Source organism: Oncorhynchus gorbuscha, linkage group LG01, assembly GCF_021184085.1.
Source record: "Oncorhynchus gorbuscha isolate QuinsamMale2020 ecotype Even-year linkage group LG01, OgorEven_v1.0, whole genome shotgun sequence".
Classification (NCBI taxonomy): domain Eukaryota; kingdom Metazoa; phylum Chordata; class Actinopteri; order Salmoniformes; family Salmonidae; genus Oncorhynchus; species Oncorhynchus gorbuscha.
The window spans coordinates 102940287-102960576 of record NC_060173.1 but is presented as its reverse complement, the minus strand read 5'-3'; the positions used below and the strand labels follow the sequence as shown (position 1 = coordinate 102960576).

The 20290-nt window shown below is 44.4% G+C and overlaps 1 protein-coding gene across 1 annotated transcript in view; it reads left to right on the top strand.

Moving 5' to 3' along the window:
• Nucleotides 1-1270: 1270 nt before the first annotated feature.
• The window catches only part of LOC124047779, a 123932-nt gene continuing 104912 nt past the window's right edge, over nucleotides 1271-20290 (top strand). Inside the window, exon 1 of the mRNA XM_046368089.1 lies at nucleotides 1271-1396. The gene's annotated coding sequence lies outside the window, so the exon portion shown is untranslated. The remainder of the gene's footprint in view (nucleotides 1397-20290) is intronic.

Here is a 20290-nt window from a genome sequence, read left to right as displayed (position 1 = left end):
CTATTTGCTGAGGGGAACGTAAGCAACTGAGTTTTCCATACAGACCATCCCCTGGCATGGCACAGTGCTATCAGAGCACACTACCCCTATGTCAAGAGAGAGGGTATTGGCCCTCTGCACACGCCAACAACAGTTACCCATGAAGCATCGTTACCCATCGCGCCACAAAAGCCACGGCCCTTGCAGAGCAAGGGGAACCACTACTTCAAGGTCTCAGAGCGCGCACCACCGCTAACTAGCTAGCCATTTCACATCGGTTACACATGCAACAACCTAAAAGGAAGCGACTTCCAAACCTTCCATAACAAAGCCATCGCCTACAGAGAAATTAACCTGAAGAAGAGTCCCCTAAGCAAACTGGTCCAGGGTCTTTGTTCACAAACACACATAGACCCAACAGAGCCCCCATACAGCAACACAATTAAACCCAACAAAATCACGAGAAAACAAAAAGAGAAATACTTGGACACATTGGAAATAATATACAAAAAAACAGAGAACTATAATGCTATGTGGCCCTAAACAGAGAGTACACTGGGACTGACCCAAAACTAAGGAGATCTTTGACTGCCGAAGGCAGACCTGGCTCTCAAGAGAAGACAGGCTATGTGCACACTGCCCACAAAATGAAGTGGAAACTGAGCTGCACTTCCTAACCTCCTTCCAAATGTATGACCATATTATAGACATATATTTCCTTCAGATTACACAGATCCACAAATAATTCGAAAACAACTCAAATTTTGACAAACTCATATCTATTGGGTGAAAATCACAGTGCCATCACAGTAGCAAGATGTGTGACCTGTTGCCACAAGAAAAAGGCAACCAGTGAAGAACAAACACTATTGTAAATACAACCAGTATTTATGTTTATTTATTTTAATTTTTGTACTTTAACTATTTGCCCATCATTACAACACTGCATTTGAAATGTCTTATTTTGGAACTTTTGTGAGTGTAATGTTTACTGTTAACTTTTACTGTTTATTTCACTTTAGTTTATTATCTATTTCACTTGCTTTGGCAATGTTAACATATGTTCCCCATGCCAGTAAAGCCCTTAAAGAGCGAGAGAAAGAGGAGTAACCGATATCAGAGAGTGAGTAGAATGCGCTTCAGCACTTATACACCGCTGCTGCCTGCCCCGTTTCCCGGTTTCCATGCCGACAGCGAGGGTTGTTCAGTTGGAGCATGCTCCGTAGGACTCTTTTCCGTTGACCGTAACGTAACAACAGCTCGGCAGAGAGAGGGCTGGAGTATTCATATACACACACACACACGCACACACACTGCTAGAGCACAGCAGAGAAGAGTGTAGGAGAGAGCAGATGGAGTCGAGCTGCATGCCTGCTGTACTGAGCTGGACTGAGACACACGCTTACTCACAACAAAGGTGAATCGGCAGAGATTCGTATCTCTCATGTCTCATGCATGTGTAGAATGTTGTTGTGTAATATTTTTTTTGTCTTTCATGGGAATTGGACAGGAGGAAAGAGTTTTCATGGACTGATTTTGTACCAGGAATGAATGGGCAGTTTGTGTGCTATAGTCTACATGTGCTCTATACTGTTATGGGTAATGAACGAGGCGCCTTTAATTTGAGCTAGGATGGCCAAACATATATACGCCGTTGATGATCTGTTACAGTAGATACTGTAAAGGCAGCACTGTGTATAACCACAGTAAGGTTTCGTCCGTCTTCTTTGACATTAAGTGCACATTTCTACTTTATCCTGAAAGGTTGGAGAAAGCGTCTCTTGCAGTGCGTATTCTAAGGATACGTAAGTTATGCATTTGCTGACAGAATTAAGCAATACAGTACCTAACGTTACTCAGCCAGAAATAAATGATTGACACATGGGGAACTGTATGCTGTGCATGTATCAGTGTTCTGTACTATAGACACTTCTGATAGGAGAGACCAACACGCTTGATATGTTTGTGTATTCAGAACGGACATCAGATGACTGCCTGTAGCGCTGGGTTATCTGTTAGCTATGTGTGTGTATGTATGTGCGTGCGTTCTCATGTCGTTCCCCTCTGATGCGCAGAGAAATGCTGATTATGAAAATCTTTATCCCACACCCCTGTCACATGACTTGTGTGTTGCGAGAAGGTGGTCACTCTCCAGTCATGCATTTCTGACCCTCTGACGATTATGTTGGCGGAGTGGGGCAGAGGCAGGGTCATAACCTTAGACATAGAATTACCAGCCATATTGAGTGTACCCAGGAGTTAAATTCCCGTTATCTTTTGTTTTTTCTAGTAATTATATTTCTATGGTCATGACACTGGTGTACTGGGCAGGCTAATTAATCCATGGGAGGATCAGGTGAACTGGACAGGCTAATGAATCCATGGGAGGATCAGATGAACTGGGAAGGCTAATGAATCCATGGGAGGATCAGGTGAACAGGCAGGCTAATGAATCCATGGGAGGATCAGGTGAACTGGGCAGGCTAATGAATCCATGGGAGGATCAGGTGAACTGGGGAGGCTAATGAATCCATGGAGTATCAGATGAACTAGGCAGGCTAATGAATCCATGGGAGGATCAGGTGAACTGAGAAGGCTAATGAATCCATGGGAGGATCAGATGAACTAGACAGGCTAATGAATCCATGGGAGGATCAGGTGTACTAGGCAGGCTAATGAATCCATGGGAGGATCATGTGAACTAGGCAGGCTAATGAATCCATGGGAGGATCAGGTGAACTGGGCAGGCTAATGAATCCATGGGAGGATCAGGTGTACTAGGCAGGCTAATGAATCCATGGGAGGATCAGGTGAACTGGGCAGGCTAATGAATCCATGGGAGGATCAGGTGAACTGGGCAGGCAAATGAATCCATGGGAGGATCAGGTGTACTAGGCAGGCTAATGAATCCATGGGAGGATCATGTGAACTAGGCAGGCTAATGAATCCATGGGAGGATCAGGTGAACTGGGCAGGCTAATGAATCCATGGGAGGATCAGGTGTACTAGGCAGGCTAATGAATCCATGGGAGGATCAGGTGAACTGGGCAGGCTAATGAATCCATGGGAGGATCAGGTGAACTGGGCAGGCAAATGAATCCATGGGAGGATCAGGTGTACTAGGCAGGCTAATGAATCCATGGGAGGATCAGGTGTACTAGGCAGGCTAATGAATCCATGGGAGGATCAGGTGAACTGGGCAGGCTAATGAATCCATGGGAGGATCAGGTGTACTAGGCAGGCTAATGAATCCATGGAGTATCAATAGTGTGTTCGTATGCACTGGATCGTATACAACAGGAGAGCTGGTTGTCCCTACAGATGGATAGTACTTTTTATGTTAGTTCAGTTTCATTCACCTCTGAAAAACATTGGCTGTTTTTAATTTACATTCATATCAGTTTAATTCTATTAATTGAGAACCCAATGGATTTAAGTTATGGGCTAGTCTGGGCTGAACTGGGCTGGTTTGCACTTGAGGCAAGCCTGTGTCCCAAGTTGCACTCGATTCTCTATGGGCCCTGGTCAAAAGTAGCGCACTACATGGGGAATAGGGTGCCATTAGGGACATAGATATTGACTCCGTCTGCTGAATTCAGTCGCTCCAGGATGACCAGGGAGTGCACTATAAACCCCAATGTACTGTGATCAAAACTTTTGAGGGAATCCATTGCACTTAATATATCATAGTACAATTACATAGTGATTTTGTAGTAATTACTCAAACCGATAGAGTCACTATGACCATGTAGTGGTTCCAGATTTGAGTTCTATCAGCTTGAATTTTTCTTTTAATGCCTTCACTAAGCCACGCCCCCAATAAAATGTCCCATTGTGCCTTTCCTTTTCGAGTGAATTATAGAGTTAATACCCATGACTGTAGTGACAGAGACATGGTTGTTGAATGTGTATGTTGTTGGTCCTGATGCCTTCACCAAGTGAGTTCGTAGGCTAATGCTATCATTATAATTAATGAATAATTAACTCTTTGTGACAATGCATTTTTTGTGACAATAAATTACGTCTCATAAGGCCTTACTTTGAGGCCTAGCGTTACCCTAAGTAATACAGTGGCCCGAAACTCATGATTTAGTTGGTTTTCTAAATTCCGGTAATTATCCCAAAATTCCCAGATAAAAAAATATATAAACCTGGTTGAAAGATTTCCAGGAATTTTCCAAACGGGATTTCTAGAAAGCGTGGGAAACGTACTGTAACGGCGTTCTTCGTTTGTAGAAAGAAGAGAGTCGGACCGAAATGCAGCGTGGTTGTTGCTCATGTTCTTTAATGAAGGAAAAAAGCGATACATGAAATAACTAAACAAAATAAAACAACAAACGGAACGTGAAACCTAATTACAGCCTATCTGGTGAAACTACACAGAGACAGGAACAATCACCCACAAAATCCAAAGCGAAACCCAGGCTACCTAAATACGGTTCCCAATCAGAGACAAGAGAATCACCTGACTGATTGAGAATCGCCTCAGGCAGCCAAGCCTATACAACACCCCTACTCAGCCGTAATCCCAATAATACAAAAACCCCAATACGAAATACAACAACATAAACCCATGTCACACCCTGGCCTGACCAAAATATATAACGAAAACACAAAACATATTGACCAAGGCGTGACACGTACCAGAATTTTACAACCCTACTTGCAAGCCACATTATGCTGGCATGCAAAGTGATGTGTATTCTTATTGTAATCCAGCCAGAGTTTGCATATCCAACAGCTTTCATTTTTATTCACCTGCAACCGGCATTCAGAATTACTGCCAGGGTTAGGAACAGTGTGAGGAGACTACCTAAACCATTTAATAGATGTAAAGCCCCCTGTTTTGGGGACCTGCGTGGTTCTGTTACCGGTTCTGACCAACATTTTGGCTTATAAATCGACCTGTGGACACCATAGTATTGTATTGATCAGTAGCTCTGATTCTCACCGACACAGAAGTATGTCTGCTGTGTGAAGCAGGATGTGAAATCTGACACCACTTAAAGCTGGGATGTCCCTCCTACCATTTCATTCACTCATCTGACTGTCCAACTCTTGGCTAGACCTTACATCACAGCCACTAACAACATATGCCTTCAATCCTTCCATCGTAGAGCAGCAGGAGAGAGCGGTTTTGTCACTGTAGTACATTCAGAGATCAATTTATAGCCAGTTATCAAAAATAATTCATGGATTTTAAACAAAAACTGTTTGTCATAGACGGACAATATTGATATGAGATGAAAGGTGAGTTCCTGACGAGTTCAGGAAACTAAGTTAGAGCTCTGTGAGACGTTCACAGCAATAGGGGCAGACATTTTGAACGAGAGACCATTAGAAAATATGCACATTTCTCTAACACTGAACATAAAAATATGTATTTTACACTTATAAGGAAGGTGAACTCATTGTTAGTTTTATAATTTGATTATACTATATTTAGAAAGCACAAAAGTCATTTCAAGCCTTATTCATACAGTTTTCTTGAATAGGATATACATCATATCAAATATTTCATATTTTCATATCTGTACTGTGTACTGGAGCCTGAGTCCTCAAAAGTGACTACACCTCAGCAATTTATAACTATTTTTACTAGAAAGGTGAGATGTAGAAGTATTTGAGTAAAACAAATGCCTTGGGGTTTACAGTGTAGGGAGCAGCCAGAGGAGAGAAGAGGAGGAGATAGCAGAGCAGCAGCAGTCAGCCCTACAGCCACACGGGTGGAAACATACAGCATGCAGGCTCCCCTGAATATTTCATCTGCTGAAAGAGAAAGTGTGTGTGTGTGGGGGGGTGTACAGCAGGAGAAAGCCGGAGAGAGGTAGAGATAGATGTGCCAATAAAGCCCTTCAATTTAAATTGAATTGATAGTTGGAGAAGGCGAGATGGGGTGGGGCAGGGGTTAAAAGAGGTGGAGAGTCTTTCACCTCATAAGAAATTAGAAAATAAATTGAGTTGATAAATGCAGGTTTGTACAGTTTCAGTCAGAGCCAGGAGTAATGCAAGGTTGTGTGTAGCTTACGAGACAAACAGGTTCAGATGGGCGGCAATCATTTCAGTGCCCACCATTCAGGACTACTAACTAGAGGATATCCTGGTGATTTCGATGAGTTATTCAAATAATATGGCTCCCCCATTCGCTACACTGTAACAGTAGAATGGTACTTGAGTTACCTGCTAAAAGGGCGTTTTTTCAGTTGGCGTATTATCTTCTTTAGCCAAGTATAATGGAAAACCCCTCTGATCTTAGCTATAATTGAAGTAGTTTGACACACTAATGCTGAAAATGCTTCCAAGATGAAAAGGAGTTGTTACAGCTCAGCTCACAGGTAAAAACACTGCTATTTTTGGCTCAGTAGAAATAGTGGCAGACAGTTTAGGCAGCATGGTGTAGTACTCTGTGTCTGAGCTGGTGTGACTGAGTAATATGACACTTCTTCCTGTTACCCAGATATGACAGCAGGATATCCACCCTGTGCTGTGTTTGGATAATAGTGAGGAGAGATAGACGAAAAGCTCTGCTCTCATCACGAGAGAGAGAGATTATAACCTCTCAGAGAGAACTTGTCCCGCTGTCCCTTTCTTTAGGAGAGTGGATTGTTAGCTCCTGTCGTGTCTTTACTATCGTTAAATTGAAGACTTAGTTTTTTATCAAAGATTCTCTGTAATTAGTATTACGCGATCAAACTGATTAATCAGTAACCATAATAAACTAGGAAGTTGGGGCACCAAGGAAAATATTCAGATTACAAAGTTATCATTTCCTAAAATAACTCTTCAGGTATTTTCATATCTGATCCATAGTCTTCTGATTAATTAATTATTTACTTTACCTCACGTTAGTCTCATTCCAAACGTCGTAAATTGTTGGTTATCTGCACAAACCCAGTCTTCACGATAAGTCATTTTTACGGCTTTCTTCCGTCAAAGGAGCGTCGGACCTGAATGCAGCGTGGTCATTTCCATACATGTTTATTGAACGATAAAAACGCGAACAATACAAAACAACAAACGGAACGTGAAAACCTATACAGCCTATCTGGTGAACACTAACACAGAGACAGGAACAATCACGCACGACAACTCAAAGAATATGGCTGCCTAAATATGGTTCCCAATCAGAGACAACGATAATCACCTGACTCTGATTGAGAACCGCCTCAGGCAGCCATAGACTATGCTAGACACCCCACAAAAACCCCACAAAAACCCCATGACAAAATAACACCACAATAACCCATGTCACCCCCTGGCCTGACCAAATAAATGAAAAAAAACATACATACTTCGACCAGGGCGTGACAGAACCCCCCCCCCCCCACTTAGGTGCGGACTCTCGGACGCACATCAAAACAATAGGGAGGGTCCGGGTGGGCGTCTGTCCATGGCGGCTCTGGCTCGGGATGTGGACCCCACTCCATCAATGTCTTAATTCCTCCCCCTCACGTCCTAGGATAGTCCACCCTCGACGCCGACCATGGCCTAGTAGTCCTCACCCAGAACCCCACTGGACTGATGGGCAGCTCGGGACTGAGGGGCAGCTCGGGACTGAGGGGCAGCTCGGGACTGAGGGGTAGTTCGGGACTGAGGGGAAGCTCGGGACTGAGGGGAAGCTCGGGACTGAGGGGAAGCTCAGCACTGAGGGGAAGCTCAGCACTGAAAGGAAGCTCAGCACTGAAAGGAAGCTCAGCACTGAGAGGAAGCTCAGCACTGAGAGGAAGCTCAGCACTGAGAGGAAGCTCAGGCATGTAGTTGGCTCCGGCAGATCCTGGCTGGCTGGCGGATCTGGAAGAGTCTGGTTGACTGGCGGATCTGGAAGAGTCTGGTTGACTGGCGGATCTGGAAGAGTCTGGTTGACTGGCGGATCTGGAAGAGTCTGGTTGACTGGCGGATCTGGAAGAGTCTGGTTGACTGGCAGATCTGGAAGAGTCTAGCTGACTGGCAGATCTGGAAGAGTCTGGCTGACTGGCAGATCTGGAAGAGTCTGGCTGACTGGCAGATCTGGAAGAGTCTGGCTGACTGGCAGATCTGGAAGAGTCTGGCTGACTGGCAGATCCTGGCTGACTGGCGGATCTAGCTGCTCTGGCTGCTCCATGCAGACTGGCAGCTCTGGCTGCTCCATGCAGACTAGCAGCTCTATGCAGACTGGCAGCTCTGGCTGCTCCATGCAAACTGGCAGCTCTGGCTGCTCCATGCAGACTGACAGCTCAGGCTGCTTCATGCAGGCTGGCAGCTCTGGCTGCGCTGAACAGGCAGGAGACTCCAGCAGCACTGTAGAGGAGGAAGGCTCTGGCTGTGCTGAACAGGCGGGAGACTCTGGCAGCGCAGGAGAGGAGAAAGGCTCCGACAGCGTTGAACAGGCGGGAGGCTCCGACAGCGCAGGAGAGGAGAAAGGCTCTGGCAGCGCTAAACAGGTGGGACGCACTGAAGGCCTGGTGCATGGTGCTGGTACTGGTGGTACTGGACCGAGGACACGCACAGGAAGCCTGGTGCGGGAAGCTGCCACCGGAGGACTGGTGTGTGGAGGTGGCACTGGATAGACTGGACCGTGCAGGCTGGAGTTCTTGAGCACCGAGCCTGCCCAACCTTACCTGGCTCGATGCCCACTCTAGCCCGGCCAATACGAAGAGCTGTTATGTACCGCACCGGGCTATGCACCCGCACTGGAGACACCGTGCGCTCCATAGCATAACACGGTGCCTGCCCGGTCTCTCTAGCCCCCCGGTAAAGCACAGGAAGTTTGCGCAGGCCTCCTACCTGGCGTAGTCATACTCCCTGTGAGCCCCCCCTCCATCCGCGTCACCGTGCTGCCTCTTCATACCAGCGCCTTTCAGCTCTCGCAGCCTCCAGTTCTTCTTCTTCAGTTCTTCAGTTCTTCCCTGGGGCGGCGATATTCTCCAGGCTGATCCCAGGGTCCTTCTCCGAACAATTCATCCTCCCATGTCCGTTCCTCCTTTCGCTGCTTCTACTGTCGCTGCCTGTCACCACGCTGCTTGGTCCTGGTGTGGTGGGTGATTCTGTTACGGCTTTCTTCCGGTCGAAGGAGAACCGGACCAAAATGCAGCGTGGTCATTTCCATACATGTTTATTGAACGATAAAAACGCGAACAATACAAAACAACAAACGGAACGTGAAAACCTATACAGCCTATCTGGTGAACACTAACACAGAGACAGGAACAATCACCCACAACAACTCAAAGAATATGGCTGCCTAAATATGGTTCCCAATCAGAGACAACGATAATCACCTGACTCTGATTGAGAACCGCCTCAGGCAGCCATAGGCTATGCTAGACACCCCACAAAAACCCCATGACAAAAACGCACCACAATAACCCATGTCACCCCCTGGCCTAACCAAATAAATGAAAAAAAAAACATACATACTTCGACCAGGGCGTAACAGTCATCAATTGTCTTAAATAATTTATTTATTACTAACTAAGTAATTCACAGAAATGCATAAACAAACAAATAAAGTCAATATGGTTACAAGAAATGATAAGGGAATCACCGATCTTTTATACCTTGTCCGAAACATGAAATTTGTTCGGGCCTCAAGTTCTGTGAGGTGGAAGAAATGATTTTGTTCTCTATGAAAATTCACTCTTATAATGTCTCTTATAATGTGTGGCCATGAGGCATGGTCTTCTCAGGAATTTACGACCTCTCTCTGACCACAGCAGCCTAGTTGAAGGAGGCCATGGGAGGCAGGGAGAGGGGATGGGCTTGCTGTACTGAAAGAGGACAACGTCATGACACTCCTTAGTCACCCTCACCGGGGTTAATTTTAAATGGAACCATCCGGTTTTCAGGGATACAGTATCTTTAACTTCTTGTGTCGAGCCATCCTGGATCCGGTATCGTGACTACAGCCTCAAGCTCATTACCATAACGCAACGTTAACTATTCATGAAAATCGCAAATGAAATGAAATGAATCTATTTGCTCTCAATCTTAGCCTTTTGTTAACAACACTGTCATCTCAGATTTTCAAAATATGCTTCTCAACCATTGCAAAACAAGCATTTGTGTAACAGTATTGATTGCTAGTGTAGCATTTAGCGTAGCATTTAGCGCTAGCATTCAGCAGGCAACATTTTTACAAAAAACAGAAAAGGATTCAAATAAAATCATTTACCTTTGAAGAACTTCAGATGTTTTCAATGAGGAGACTCAGTTAGATAGCAAATGTTCCGTTTTTACAAAAAATATTATTTGTGTTGACAAATCGGTCCGTTTTCTGCATCACGTTTAGCTACGAAAAAAACCTGTATCCAGGATTGTGTAAATCTATCCGCAAGCTCATTAGCATAACACAACGTTAACTATTCAAGAAAATCGCAAATGAAATGAAATTAATCTATTTGCTCTCAAGCTTAGCCTTTTGTTAACAACACTGTCATCTCAGATTTTCAAAATATGCTTTTGAACCATAGCTAAACAAGCATTTGTGTAACAGTATTGATAGCCTAGCATAGGATTTATGCCTGGCTTTCAGCATGCAACATTTTCACAAAAACCAGAAAAGGATTCAAATAAAATAATTTACCTTTGAAGAACTTCAGATGTTTTCAATGAGGAGACTCTCTGTTAGATAGCAAATGTTCCGTTTTTACAAAAAAATATTATTTGTGTTGACAAATCGGTCCGTTTTCTGCGTCACGTCTGGTGACATCACCAGGCAGTAAATTGGTAAATAGACCAATAAGAAAGAGTTCCAAACATCTCTGCCAATAATAGCTCCTCCCCAATCAGACCACTCCCAGACAGTCCTAGCAAAATTATTGCTTGAGTAATTGCTCTTTGCTAAGAATGTATTTTTGTTTCTTGACCATTTTAATTGAAAACAATCACAGTAAGGTACTTCATTGTTACCCAGAAATTATGTGATATTGAGATACAAATGGCTGCTTTGGACATTTAATGAGCAGACTAACATGGGTATAATTTACATTCGTTTTCTTTCCTTGTGGGAAGTCAAGGACAGTGCAGTAAGATATGCCAAGGATGGTGATGTGTGGGAGGCATGACTGATATCATCGACCCCCAGATAGGATCTAGGTCCCTTTCTCCCCTCCTGTCTTTCTCCCCCACTGCTTCTATCTCTCTCTGTCTTGCTCTCCTTCCTCCTCTCTCTCCATTCCCCTGTTGGTGATATGAGTGAGTCACTCTGCCGTCTGTTAATGAGTAAATCCTCCCTTATTACCCTCCCTTTGTTTATGAACAACACTCCTGGTTATCTCAATTCATCTCACGCTCCCTCATTCTCTACCTCTTTACCTCTACCTTACCTCTCTACCTCACTCAGGCTACTAGTTACAGGGGTGGGAAGTAGCCTAGTGGTTAGGGCGTTGGACTACTAACCGAAAGGTTGCAAGGTCAAATCCCCCAGCTGATATGGAAAAAATATGTTCTTCTGCCCCTGAAGAAGGCAGTTAACCCACTGTTCCTAGGCCATCATTGAAAATAAGAATTTGTTCTCAACTGACTGACCTAGTTAAATAAATGAAAAACTCTCTACCTCACTCGCTTCCTCTTCTATCATAGTTTCCCATTTCCCCCTTTCCTCCCTCTCTCCCCCTCCCTCTGGATATTGATCACAGGAATGAGGTCACATAGATCTCACTGAGGTCCCTATATCGTTTTTGTTATTGTTACCGTTGCCGCTGTGGTGTTTATGTCATTACCTCAGTAGCAGTAACAACAACAAAACAAAGACACACTGTGGAGGCGAGAGCTGAGTAAAGAAGCCTCAGTACTTACACTACACTGCCTGGGCTTACAGAGACTTCTACCTGAACCCAAATACTTTCAGCTACTATACTGGATCAGATCAGGTTGTGTTGTTGTTTTCATTACATTATACATTAATATAAGGATATCATTCAAATGAGACAGGAAACATACATATTTGATTTGAAGTAGTTAACAAGAAACATAGCTTACAATTAGAGTTTAAGAAGTTGAATTCCGATCTTTTACTGATCCCTTTTACTGTAGCCGACTGTATGAACCCAGGTTGTTTTGTTTTCATTGCATTATACATGTATATTGGGCTTATTATTTAAATGAGAGAGGAATCATACATATTTGAGTTGAGGTAGTTATCAACAATCAGGTTCTGTGTTTATACAACAAGCCACTGAATAGAGAAACCTCTTGTGATACTGTTGTGTATGAACTAAGAATGAAATGCTGCATTGAGAGAGCACTCCAAGCCCTGAGCTAGCGTGCCTCGTTTTAAAATGGTGCAGCTCTTTGTCACAGAAATGCCAAAAGTGGCTGATGCCGAGGGATGGGAGCGCGGCCAGCATCCCCGCCTCCTGTTGTCCATGCATCCAAAAGCGTTCAGTTACTATTTGGTTTATTTGGTTTACCAAATAGTTTACCAAATAGTTTACCAAATAGTTTACCAAATAGTGACAATTCAATTGGTTCCGTTTTGTAGGGCAAGCACAATTAAATACAGCTGAAGTATTTGAAATTATTTCAAATAGTATTTGAACCCAGGTGTGCAGTGGACGGAGCCCAGTGTCTCATATGTTCCCTCTGTTATCTAACAGAGGAGGAAAAGAACAGTCTTCTGGAAGGAAGAGAAGAGCGAATACCGCTTCATTTAATTCGGAGTCCCGGCGGGAAAATCTGTTTGCTATTAGGTTACATCATCTACAGCAGCCTCCCGCTCTGTTTCTAGGCTACTGACCACAGGCTACAGGCTAATGACCACAGGCAATAGGCTAATTTTTAAATATTTTACCTTTATTTAACCAGGCAAGTCAGTTAAGAACACATTCTTATTTTCAATGACAGCCTGGGAACAGTGGGTTAACTGCCTGTTCAGGGGCAGAACGACAGATTTGTACCTTGTCAGCTCGGGGGTTTGAACTCACAACCTTCCGGTTACTAGTCCAACGCTCTAACCACTAGGCTACCCTGCCGCTACTGGCTACAGCCTATAGTACTATATTAATCAGTTCATGCATTGTCGCATGTGATTCATTTGGGTATGATTATGTTACCAACCATACAGCAGCATCTCCATCTCACTAAGGTCTGTCTGTCTGCCTCTCTCTACATGCTTACTGTACAGTAATGTATTCATCAGATCTAGCACTGCTGTATGTTGTTAGGAATTATTACCAATCATACAGTTACAGTCCTATCTCCATCTCACTGCATGTTTCTGTCTGTCTGACTCTGTCTTGATGGGCTGTATGACTGTGTAAGAGGGGGTGAGACAGAGGGGACGCTGGTGCTCTGCTTTATTTTGGGTTGAGTCAAGAGAATCTGGTGGTGGTGACAAATCCATGATGGATGTATAACCCTCCATGAGTCAATACCAGAGCCGGAATGGTGACAGATATCCACTCTTCCGATTGGTTCTTTTACACTGGCTTGCATGCCAAATGGCAGCCTATTGCCTATATAGTGAACTACCTTTGACCAGGGCCGCCACCGGCACCCTATAAAGATGTTTATTGTATTGCTAAACCAGCCAGGGATAAAATGTATCACTGTAAAACTATATCATCTTGTTCCCTAACACTGTTACTGAGAATGATATGTATGTCTATCACCGAAGACCATACCAGTACATAAGGGTCTGCCATTTTCTACTCAGTCACATATAAACATGACAAGCACGTAGTTACTGCTCAGAGTTTCTGAAATATTTGATGTCTGTTATGCCTTAATTCAAACCATTTATCCAGATTTTTAAAATATGTATTGTCTTTTATCATAGCCTTCCCTGGACATCATTTGCATGGATTGGTTGGTCCGGCTCCTTTGAACAGGTTCTCTCTGTCTAATGAAGTCTCTTTCGTCATCTCTGTGAATAAATAGAGTGAAGCGGAGCTGGGTTGGGCTACTATATATGGCATTGGGATACTATGTATGGCATTGGGATACTATGTATGGCATTGGGATACTATGTATGGCATTGGGATACTATATATGGCATTGGGATACTATGTATGGCATTGGGATACTATATATGGCATTGGGCTACTATATATGGCATTGGGATGCTATATATGAAATTGGGATACTATATATAGCATTGGGATACTATATATTGCATTGGGATACTATATATGGCATTGGGCTACTATATATGGCATTGGGCTACTATATATGGCATTGGGATACTATATATGGCATTGGGATACTATATATGGCATTGGGATACTATATATGGCATTGAGCTACTATATATGGCATTGGGCTACTATATATGGCATTGAGCTACTATATATGGCAATGGGATGCTATATATGGCATTGAAAAATCATGCAAAGGAAGAATGATGGCGTTGAAGGTGGGCCCTGGTCAAATGTAGTGCACTATATTGTGAATAGGGTGCTGTTTGGGACATGGTCTACCTATCACCTCATTATTCCCTGTCTGTATTATTCATAGAGACCGTTAACACCTCAGGCTGGTGAAATATTCATGGAACAGCCATGAATGACTTCCACCATACAGGAACAGAACAGAGACATGCCCAGCTTTCACCTGAGGTGATGTGAAATGTAGGTAGAAACGCAGGTAGAAATAGAATGAACAGAGCTGACGTGTTTTTTCCCTATTCTATGTGGCAAACAATGATATCTGTTCAACACGATACATCTCTAAGCGTTCTGTAACATTCCATCCTCCTGAACAGGCTTGTGCACTACTACACAGATAACCTATTGGTCTGACCCGTGCTGTGCTGGCTCAGATATTTCCTTTCTATGTTGTCCAGCACAGTCCCAGCAACTGGATTCGTAACCAAACAAGCACAGCACTTAACTTGGTTTGACTCAGCTCAATAATGTGAAAATAGTAACACAGTACATTAGTACCTTGCTCTATGCTCTGGGTGTCAACTACACCCCCTCTACACAGCCTCTCCTCTCTGTGGCCGTGTAGCTCACACACTATCCCTATACACATCCCAGTGACATGTTGCCTAATGAACTCCAGACTTCCGCGTTAGACCTTCGATGAAGTCACCAGAATGCTACTACGTGAGTCATCTGTACCCTGGTGGGGCTCTATGAAAAAAGACTCAGTAGAGAGTTGTAGTATGTGTTGATTACTGCTGAACCTGGGAGGATTCTTATTAACCCACATTTCTCTGCCTGATGACAGGGGGAGGAGAGGTGGGGAATGTTATGCCTTCCTTCTTGTCTCCTGGCATCATTCCTCTGGCGCGCTTGTCTGGTTGAGTATTCTGTCTCTTATTGCTGTGTTCATCTGCGTGCACCTTACTAGGCTTGTCAGGAGGCTTGTCAGGATCCACTCTCCTCTCCTTTCCCTCCCCTCCTGCTTACCTGTCAGGAGATAGAGAGCTACTCCACCTCATCAGGATCCAGTATCTTGTTACCCTGGCAGTGCGGGTATAATCAACCTCTCCTGTGTGTCTGTCATGGCAATGCGTCCTACAGGCTCATAGATACAGACTAGATTGAAGCAGCCTTTTAATAAACCTGTGTAATTTCAGTCCTTTCCAAGGGCAAGGAATGTTATTTCATAAGTAGGCCTACATCAATCTCACAATTTTGTTGGTGTGTTCAGATTTGCAATGCCTAAAATGCCTTTTAAATTATTTCATTCCAAAAGTAACCTGTTCTGCAGAGAAGTTATCTGTAGAGAGATTCCCTCAGAGGGAGCCGGATTCCATTGACGTGTCATGTGAATGAATAGTCATGTTGCATAAGATATTGGAGATAAGCATCTCTAGCCGATCAATACATGGAAAACAAAAACAGTGCACTTGGTGTCCAGGGCTTTCCAGCCTATTGGATTTCTACAGGATCAGATTGACTCTAAAATGGAATCTCTGGGATTAATAGTCACCACTCATATGCCTCGCCGTAATACAGACAGACAGGTTGTAGAATGGAGTGATGCACCGATATGACATTTTTGGCCGATACCGATATCCAATATTTTCAATACCAATACAGATAACCGATATCTAACATTTTTTTGTAGCTAACTATATAGCTAGGTGTCATCATCGAAAATAACCCTAATTTATAAGACAGTTCTTATTTGATTAATGGTGGTCGGAACCCATCTATGTGAAGCTAGCCACAATAAGGATTAGCCACAATAGTGGGCTTTGATACTGCCTGGACATACTTTCATGTCATTGATTCCGATATATTCTAATATATCGTGCATCCCTAGTAGAATGTAATGCCACCATGCCCGTAATACAGACAGACAGACAGACAGACAGACAGACAGACAGACAGACAGACAGACAGACAGACAGACAGACAGACAGACAGACAGACAGACAGACAGACAGACAGACAGACAGACAGACAGACAGACAGACAGACAGACAGACAGACAGACAGACAGACAGACAGGTTGTAGAATGTAATGCCACCATGCCCGTAATACAGACAGACAGACAGACAGACAGACAGACAGACAGACAGACAGACAGACAGACAGACAGACAGACAGACAGACAGACAGACAGACAGACAGACAGGTTGTAGAATGTAATGCCACCATGCCCGTAATACAGACAGACAGGTTGTAGAATGTAATGCCACCATGCCCGTATTACAGACAGACACGTTGTAGAATGTAATGCCACCATGCCCGTAATACAGACAGACACGTTGTAGAATGTAATGCCACCATGCCTACAGACAGACACGTTGTAGAATGTAATGCCACCATGCCCGTAATACAGACAGACACGTTGTAGAATGTAATGCCACCATGCCCGTAATACAGACAGACACATTGTAGAATGTAATGCCACCATGCCCGTAATACAGACAGACACGTTGTAGAATGTAATGCCACCATGCCCGTAATAAGAGCGTCTGCTAAATGACTTAAATGTAAATGTAAATGTAAATGTAATACAGACAGACAGACAGACAGACAGACAGACAGACAGACAGACAGACAGACAGACAGACAGACAGACAGACAGACAGACAGACAGACAGACAGACAGACAGACAGACAGGTTGTAGAATGCAATGCCACCATGCCCATAAGACAGACAGACAGACAGACAGACAGACAGACAGACAGACAGACAGACAGACAGGTTGTAGAATGTAATGCCACCATGCCCATAATACAGACAGACAGACAGACAGACAGACAGACAGACAGACAGACAGACAGACAGACAGACAGACAGACAGACAGACAGACAGACAGACAGACAGACAGACAGACAGACAGGTTGTAGAATGTAATGCCACCATGCCCATAATACAGACAGACAGACAGACAGACAGACAGACAGACAGACAGACAGACAGACAGACAGACAGACAGACAGACAGACAGACAGACAGACAGACAGACAGACAGACAGACAGACAGACAGGTTGTAGCATGTAATGCCACCATGCCCATAAGACAGACAGACAGACAGACAGACAGACAGACAGACAGACAGACAGACAGACAGACAGACAGACAGACAGACAGACAGGTTGCAGCATGTAATGCCACCATGCCCATAATACAGACAGACAGACAGACAGACAGACAGACAGACAGACAGACAGACAGACAGACAGACAGACAGACAGACAGACAGACAGACAGACAGACAGACAGGTTGTAGAATGTAATGCCACCATGCCCATAATACAGACAGACAGACAGACAGACAGACAGACAGACAGACAGACAGACAGACAGACAGACAGACAGACAGACAGACAGACAGACAGACAGACAGACAGACAGACAGGTTGTAGCATGTAATGCCACCATGCCCATAAGACAGACAGACAGACAGACAGACAGACAGACAGACAGACAGACAGACAGACAGACAGACAGACAGACAGACAGACAGACAGGTTGCAGAATGTAATGCCACCATGCCCATAATACAGACAGACAGACAGACAGACAGACAGACAGACAGACAGACAGACAGACAGACAGACAGACAGACAGACAGGTTGTAGAATGTAATGCCACCATGCCCGTAATACAGACAGACAGACAGACAGACAGACAGACAGACAGACAGACAGACAGACAGACAGACAGACAGACAGACAGACAGACAGACAGACAGGTTGTAGAATGTAATGCCACCATGCCCGTAATACAGACAGACAGGTTGTAGAATGTAATGCCACCATGCCCGTATTACAGACAGACACGTTGTAATGAAGTAATGCCACCATGCCTACAGACAGACACGTTGTAGAATGTAATGCCACCATGCCCGTAATACAGACAGACACGTTGTAGAATGTAATGCCACCATGCCCGTAATAAGAGCGTCTGCTAAATGACTTAAATGTAAATGTAAATGTAATACAGACAGACAGACAGACAGACAGACAGACAGACAGACAGACAGACAGACAGACAGACAGACAGACAGACAGACAGACAGACAGACAGACAGGTTGTAGAATGCAATGCCACCATGCCCATAAGACAGACAGACAGACAGACAGACAGACAGACAGACAGACAGACAGACAGACAGACAGACAGGTTGCAGAATGTAATGCCACCATGCCCATAACACAGGCAGACAGACAGACAGACAGACAGACAGACAGACAGACAGACAGACAGACAGACAGACAGACAGACAGACAGACAGACAGACAGACAGACAGACAGACAGACAGACAGACAGACAGACAGGTTGTAGAATGTAATGCCACCATGCCCATAATACAGACAGACAGACAGACAGACAGACAGACAGACAGACAGACAGACAGACAGACAGACAGACAGACAGACAGACAGACAGACAGACAGACAGACAGACAGGTTGTAGCATGTAATGCCACCATGCCCATAAGACAGACAGACAGACAGACAGACAGACAGACAGACAGACAGACAGACAGACAGACAGACAGACAGACAGACAGACAGACAGACAGGTTGCAGAATGTAATGCCACCATGCCCATAATACAGACAGACAGACAGACAGACAGACAGACAGACAGACAGACAGACAGACAGACAGACAGACAGGTTGTAGAATGTAATGCCACCATGCCCGTAATACAGACAGACAGACAGACAGACAGACAGACAGACAGACAGACAGACAGACAGACAGACAGACAGACAGACAGACAGACAGACAGACAGACAGACAGGTTGTAGAATGTAATGCCACCATGCCCGTAATACAGACAGACAGGTTGTAGAATGTAATGCCACCATGCCCGTATTACAGACAGACACGTTGTAGAATGTAATGCCACCATGCCTACAGACAGACACGTTGTAGAATGTAATGCCACCATGCCCGTAATACAGACAGACACGTTGTAGAATGTAATGCCACCATGCCCGTAATAAGAGCGTCTGCTAAATGACTTAAATGTAAATGTAAATGTAATACAGACAGACAGACAGACAGACAGACAGACAGACAGACAGACAGACAGACAGACAGACAGACAGACAGACAGACAGACAGACAGACAGACAGACAGACAGACAGACAGACAGGTTGTAGAATGCAATGCCACCATGCCCATAAGACAGACAGACAGACAGACAGACAGACAGACAGACAGACAGACAGACAGACAGACAGACAGGTTGCAGAATGTAATGCCACCATGCCCATAACACAGGCAGACAGACAGACAGACAGACAGACAGACAGACAGACAGACAGACAGACAGACAGACAGACAGACAGACAGACAGACAGACAGACAGGTTGTAGAATGTAATGCCACCATGCCCGTAATACAGACAGACAGACAGACAGACAGACAGACAGACAGACAGACAGACAGACAGACAGACAGACAGACAGACAGACAACAGACAGGTTGTAGAATGTAATGCCACCATGCCCGTAATACAGACAGACAGGTTGTAGAATGTAATGCCACCATGCCCGTATTACAGACAGACACGTTGTAGAATGTAATGCCACCATGCCCGTAATACAGACAGACACGTTGTAGAATGTAATGCCACCATGCCTACAGACAGACACGTTGTAGAATGTAATGCCACCATGCCCGTAATACAGACAGACACGTTGTAGAATGTAATGCCACCATGCCCGTAATACAGACAGACACATTGTAGAATGTAATGCCACCATGCCCGTAATACAGACAGACACGTTGTAGAATGTAATGCCACCATGCCCGTAATAAGAGCGTCTGCTAAATGACTTAAATGTAAATGTAAATGTAAATGTAATACAGACAGACAGACAGACAGACAGACAGACAGACAGACAGACAGACAGACAGACAGACAGACAGACAGACAGGTTGTAGAATGCAATGCCACCATGC